This window comes from Nelumbo lutea, chromosome 2 (genome assembly GCF_056320005.1).
Source record: "Nelumbo lutea isolate HS-2025 chromosome 2, American lotus-T2T, whole genome shotgun sequence".
In the NCBI taxonomy this organism is placed as follows: Eukaryota; Viridiplantae; Streptophyta; class Magnoliopsida; order Proteales; family Nelumbonaceae; genus Nelumbo; species Nelumbo lutea.
Window position 1 is genome coordinate 42,042,328 of NC_142685.1, and position 7,009 is coordinate 42,049,336.

The 7,009-nt window shown below is 31.0% G+C and overlaps 1 long non-coding RNA gene across 1 annotated transcript; it reads left to right on the plus strand.

Moving 5' to 3' along the window:
* The first annotated feature begins 4,293 nt into the window (after positions 1 to 4,293).
* Positions 4,294 to 5,606, plus strand: LOC148870138 (uncharacterized). The gene is made up of 2 exons (XR_016106987.1): positions 4,294 to 5,021; positions 5,166 to 5,606. It is a non-coding gene; the product is annotated as an uncharacterized LOC148870138 (long non-coding RNA).
* Positions 5,607 to 7,009: the final 1,403 nt, after the last annotated feature.

Below are 7,009 nucleotides of genomic sequence, written 5' to 3' on the forward strand. Positions count from 1 at the left end.
TTTTTTTTTACTGACAATGCTTATTTTATAGTTTCTAAATTCTAATTTTCCCCCATGCCGTTAGCGTTAAAGATCACGTAACTAACTAATGTATCTTCCAATGGGAACAAAATCTTCTAGTTACTAACAATGCATCTTTTATAGTTTCTGAATTCTAATTTTTCCCTTATGCCGTTAACGGTAAAAGATCACATAACTGATGGGCATATCTTCCAACGACAACAAAATCCTTCTATTACCGAGTCTCAATCTGCTCACAACTCTCCTTAGTCCTCATCCAAATAAATAAATAAGTAACCTGCTCACAACTCGCACACATGTTGGTCTTATTGCTATGGGTCACAGTCTCATGGTGAGATGTACAAATGGCGTTATAATTATGTTGTGATAGTTTTTGTTGTGAGTAAACTTGGCTTGATTAGGCCTTATAGCATCAGGTTAGGGTTAGGCATTTTAGGGTTAGGTTTGGGTTTTGATCAAGTCTTTTTGTTTTTTAATTGGATCGAATAAGTAACCATTTTATACTCCAATTGTTAGGTCAAACGGTCTAATCGTCTGGCCTGAATGAAAGGCCCACATCAACAAAAAATATTAAAAAACAAACAACCCAAAAAGGGGCCAAAAACCGTTCCTCGGCCAAACAGTTCAACGGTTCAACCGCTTGGGTCAATAATTCATTGACCAAAATCAATGGTTTTTGGCCAAATAACAATTTTAGGGTAAAACGAAACTGGCCAGGTCCAAATTAATGTTATGGGTCGAGTCCAATCAATATTGAGTTAGACCCTATAAGGTTGGGACGGGATAAAAAATTATCATTTGAGTCAAGTTAGGTTGGATTAGGGGTGAGGCAAACCCATATTGAACTCAACCCATTGACATCCCTAAACATATAAGTGATATAGCATCACGTTATTAATAGATGTTTCAAGCCATCATCATTCATGACACCACGGATGAAGACAGAGATCATTTTGTAAGCAAGTTCACTCAATTTTTTTCTATAATAGTAAAAGGAGTATGTGGAGGCTAAGGGTGCCAAATCACAAGCCTCACACTTAATCTTGCCTTCCCTCTTTCACACGTGTAAAATATTAAAAATCCTCTTATGTTGTCTCATGGAATCCTCTTATGCTATAAGTTTTATATTAAACCCTATCATTACTTCTCTCTAAAAAAATCATTTTTAATCCCCCTTCAACAGTTGTTTTTTTTGTTCAATAGTTAGTTAATGTTTGTAATATCCCCTTATATCCATTGTCAATTAGTAGATATTAGAGCAAAAAAGGCCACATCATACGGGCTCACGTTTTTCTTTTACCCCCATTTTACATTTTTACTGCTTCTCCAAGGCGCCACCTCATTATAACCCTTTTCCTTTTATTAGGAGTTTCCTTTCATAACTACTAATTTAGGAATTTTCATCAATAATTTAGATTTTATCATCTCCGAACAACTCACATATCCCTAGCATTTATTTTTTCAGTCGCTTAGGCATCTTTTTACCGCCACTATTCCAAATATTACAATAAATGTGGCAAACTTTATTTGGGTAAATTGTTAAAACCTCCCTTGCTCATGCCTAATTTACCATTTTTATTTTCATTCTCTTTTGGATCAAGATTGGATAGGATTTCAATTGAGTTCGATAAATTAAATAATACAAAGAAGAATTTGAATGCCCGCTCACCCACCCAAGAAAATGAAGAAGGGGTGAATATATGAACATTTAACCCCACTAATTGTTTTGGGTAGGTTCATTAAACATGTTATTTTCTTTTTTGGTGATTAAGATACAAGAAAATCCATCAATTCATTGTACTTCTTATATTTTTGTCTATAAAATTATTCTTATTTTGTTACACTTATCTTTATCTAATATGATGAACATACAATATTAGAGACATGCCCAAATGTTTTTTTTTTTATGTATTTTTATACTTTTGAGTGTTTTCATCATTTTTATTTCTAGTATTATTTAATTATGACATCAAGGGTTGACATATTTCACCCAAAAGGTTGAATTGTTGACTCCCCACAAAATAGGAAAACATAATTCCATTTTTTGGTTGGTTTAAATTTGTATTTTATTTATATCATCAATAAAAATTATTCTTTGTGCATTTATTTATTTTTTAATATCGTTAACTAATATAAAATATTAGTGTCCAAATGTTTTCTACATAATTTATATATATATATATATATATTATTTTTTATGTTTTTATCTTTTTAATTTGTATTGTTTAATTTTGACTTCACGGGTTGACACATTTGACTTGAAATATTGAATTATTTATTTACCACCAAATAGTAAAACAATTCCGCTTTTTGGTGTTTAAAATTTAAAATTTTATTTTTGTTCAATAAAAGGTTAAAAACAATACTCGTTTGTCATGTTTGATTTTTAATATGATTAGTATAAAAATATTAGAGATGTGTTCAAATGTTTTCTATAGAGTTTTATTGTTTTTCATAATTTTATATTTTATCTTTTTTATTTATTGTTTAATTAGGATATCAAGGGTAAACAATTGTATACATCAAATATTAAAAATCCTCTTAACAGATTGTATTAAAAACATTTGATGTAAACAATTTTATACATCAAATATTTGTTTTTCTTTTTCATAATGTTTGTATTGTTTTTATTGCATAAACTAGCATCAGTAGTAACTGCATGGGTATTTTGGGCATTTTCATGCATATTGTTAAATGATTTTTACAAATATTGTGTTAGAAAGTTTGGGAGAGGTGATTGCAATTACCAAACTTATGAGGAGGTTTAACAGCGATGAGAACTTTAGGGGAGGTTTTAACAATTCACCATTTTTATTTTCATTTTCTTCTAGATCAAAGATTGGATTGGATTTAAACTAATTTCAAGAAATTAAATAATATGAAGAATCATTTGAATGCCCTCTCACCCACCCAATAAAACGAAGAAGGGGTGAATGTTTGAACCTTCAATCCCACTAATTGTTTTGGGTAGGTTCTTTCAACATGTTCCTTTCTTTTTGGTGAATAAGATACAATCAAATCCATCGATTCGTGGTACTTTTTATGATGAAAGTGATAGTAAATAATATGTTTCTAAACTTTTTTACCTTTTGTTATATTTTTGTCTATAAAAAATATTCTTATTTGTTACACTTATTTTTGTTTAATATCATGAATATATAGTATTATACACATATATACTTTTAAGTGTTTTTATCTTTCTAATTTTCATTATTATTTAATTATGACATCAAGGGTTGACATATTTGACCTTAAAGGTTGAATTGTTAACTCACCACAAAATAGGGAAACACAACTCCATTTTTTTGTTGGTTTAAATTTGTATTTTATTTATATTATCAATAAAAAATTATTCTTTGTGACATTTACTTTTTGTTAATATGGTTAATTAATATAAAATATTATAGTGTCCAAATGTTTTCTACATAATTATATATATATGTATATATATTGCATTTTTGCATTTTTACCTTTTTAATTTGTATCATTTAATTATGACTTCATAGGCATTTGACTTGATATATCGAATTATTGATTTACCACCAAATAGGAAAAGAATTTCACTTTTTGGTGTTTTAAATTTTTTATTTTATTTTCAATATCAATAAAAGGTTAAAAACAATACTTGTTTGTCATGTTTGATTTTTAATATGATTAGTATAAAATATTAGAGATGTGTCCAAATGTTTTCCATAGAGTTATATTTTTTCATAACTTTATATTTATCTTTTTATATATTATTTAATTAGGATATCAAGGGTAAGCACATATGACCCAGAAGGTTGAACCCCTGACCTACCATTAGAAAAACAATTTCATTTTGGGTCAGTTTTAAATTTTATATTTTATTTACAAAATCAATAAAAACAACTATTATTTATCACAGATTTTTTCTAATGCAATTCATATAAAATATTAAATAAGTATCTAAATGTTTTTTTTACAAAATTTAAATATTATTATATAATTTTTTGTGCTTTTTTTTACATAATTATAATATCAAGGGTTGACACATCTGATTCCAAAAGTTGAATTGTCAGTACAATAAAAATGGCCTAGACCGGCGGTCTTAACTAATGTTAGGAAAGATTGGCAAATCCGAACAAAAAATGACCCATTTAGTAGCCGGCTGTCAAATTTTAATTAAAACAGGGATAACGTAACGCACCATGCATCCCGGCGTTTGTTATTGACAAATAAAATTAAAATTAATAAAAAATCAAGATATATTTTAGGGGTCCCGCCAAAACGGTTAAAGTTGCGCGAAGAGAGGGGGTCGTTAATACCAAACAACGAATCTCTCGCAAAAGCAAGTTCAAAATCCTTGCGTGTCCGAAACTTTAACAGGGAAAACCCCAAATTTATTTAAGAGCTTGGGGTTGGGTAGGAGATTGATAGTGGTCAGAGTGAGCGCAGAAGAGATAAGTTTGGTGCTGCCTCTTTTTCCATGTTTATGAGGTGTGGTCTCTGTGGGAGTCAACCTGGGAAAGCCTGGCGAATTCTTCGACGGCATATTCAACTGCATCCATGAGATCACTGCTGCTCTCCCTTTCACAAGGATAACCAATTCCTCAGCTTACAGAGTCGATACCACGTCCCGTCTCGCCCAATGGAGGACCGACAGCTTGGCTTCCTGCACCTACTAGAAATCCGATCCTTTCAAGATGGGCAACGGGAATTGGTGGGGGATCCGATCAATTCTTGCCTTTCCCCAATTTCAACAAACATTTCGAATGATCATTTCTTTATCTCTCAAAGATAGAAAATTGCAATTATTTCTTTTCAGTTCAATCCATTCTATTTTGTATACAAAGTTAAAAAATGAAATGACCTTTTTTTTGCGCACTCTCTCTCTCTCTCTCCATCGGTAGAGAAGAATCAGGTATTGTCCATTAAACTATACACAGAAATATCAAATTTAACAAGAGACAACCCCCCAATTGCATCCTTCATTCTAGTCGTATGTTCTTTGGGAGATCGAAAGCCACTGGTTCATCTAGGTAAGTGCACAATATTTGTTTACTTATTTTTTACTTGAGCCTAATTAGTTAAGTTCCCCTTTTTTTCTAAAACAGAATATCCATGGCAAAAAAACAGCTTCTTGCTTTCTTCGTGAACTTATTTCTTGTTACTTGGGATTGCAGGAATAACAAACAAACAGATAAAGAGTAACGACGATTTTGTTTGGGTGATTGATACTCCATTAACCGGGAAGTTCATCATTGACGTCGAGTTCCTTAATTTGAAGATCTCATTGCCAAACATATGATTCTCTCTCTCTACCATATTTTCCCTTAAGTATTACCTCTCTCTCTCTCTCTCTTTTTCCTAGTTCAATTTCTCTCTCTTTCTCTCTCAGATGTCAGAAAGCGTTAAATTAACAAAATACCCCACTAAACTTGTTCTATTTTCTTTTTCTTGCCCTTTTTCTTTTAAAACCTATTTAACATAGGAAATGGATATCTAGTCCTGCAAAGTGATTTTGTTTGTTATGATTACTGGTTATCTTCCCTTCCATGATCAAAACATCATGGCCATGTACAAGAAGATTTATAAGGGTGAGTTCTGGTGCCCTTGCTAGTTCACCGCGGAGCTTATTTAGCTGCTTTCTCTTCTTCTCCACACAAATCCCTTTACCAAAATAACAAATCCATAAATCATGGAGAATCATTGGCTCAAGAAGGGATTCAAGCACATTAGATTCTATGTAGAGAACCCAAGATTCAAGCACATTGTTTTTATTGTAGTCATTTCACCTAACTTCAATGGAGAAGACAATGATCAATATAAAAAGGGTAATTTGGACATTTAAAAAAAATAAACAGTTGAATGAATTTTTTTTTGAAGTTAGTTGACAGAATGTTAACAGAATGGGTCTTTGTCTAGCGGCTAAAGTTTAGGAGGTATTTGTCACAAAACAAAAGTACAGGGGGGACTTTGTCACTGACCCCATAGTATAAGGGGGTCTTTGTAATTTACCCTTTAAATTACGCCATCATGGATTGAGTCATTTGATATCATGTAGTGGTTCAAATTACATTAATTGTTCTCACAAATAAAGAGGGACTAAATTAAAAAAAAAAGGATATTATAGTAAAGAACATGATTTAATAATGTTAATGAGAGATAATACCTCAAATATAAGACTTAGGAAGTGTTCTATACTATAGATGAGAAATTAGGTGTTGTGTTTTCATCCACACCACCCCCCTAACAAGGTAGATGTTCTGCGTCGTGGACAAAGATGTATGGATTGAACCACACCACACCTTTGTATGCGTTCTATAAGGTATGTTGCATTTCAGTCCACACATTGTGTTATAATTCCATGCATCTCAGTTACAACATGGGTTAACACACGATATGACAGTAATGGGAAATTAGGAATGTGTATAACAAAATATACCTAATTTTACAATAGCCTGTGCATAAATTCTTACCAGTGGTGATGATAGTTGTTGTAGCGACAGATAACAGGGGTAGTGGTGCAAATCGATTATATCTTGATATGGTTTAATTCGAGATGTGATCATACTTGGTCGAATTTGGATTACCCCTGTTTGGATTTTCGAGTCGAATAATAAGATCTAATCAGAAATCGGATCGGATTTGGATCACCCCTATCTGATCTGAGAAGATTTGATCTGATATATATGTTATACATTTTTTATATAAATATATAATACATATATATGTCATTTATTTATAAATATAACATTTATATTGTATTTTTGTAAATTTGTTATATTGTTTATTTATTTATAAAAAAAATGTATGTATGTGATGGAATAATTAAAAAATACATGTATTTTTTGTTTTTTTTATTTAAATTGGTATATTTTAATTTTCTTTTAATAATTTATTATTTTTTAAAGAAGACAAATCGGATCAGGTTAGATTTGAATATTTGACTTCCCGATTGGATTTGAATTCAAATCCTTGCCTATCATATCCGATTGGATCGAATCTACAATGAATAATGTCGGGT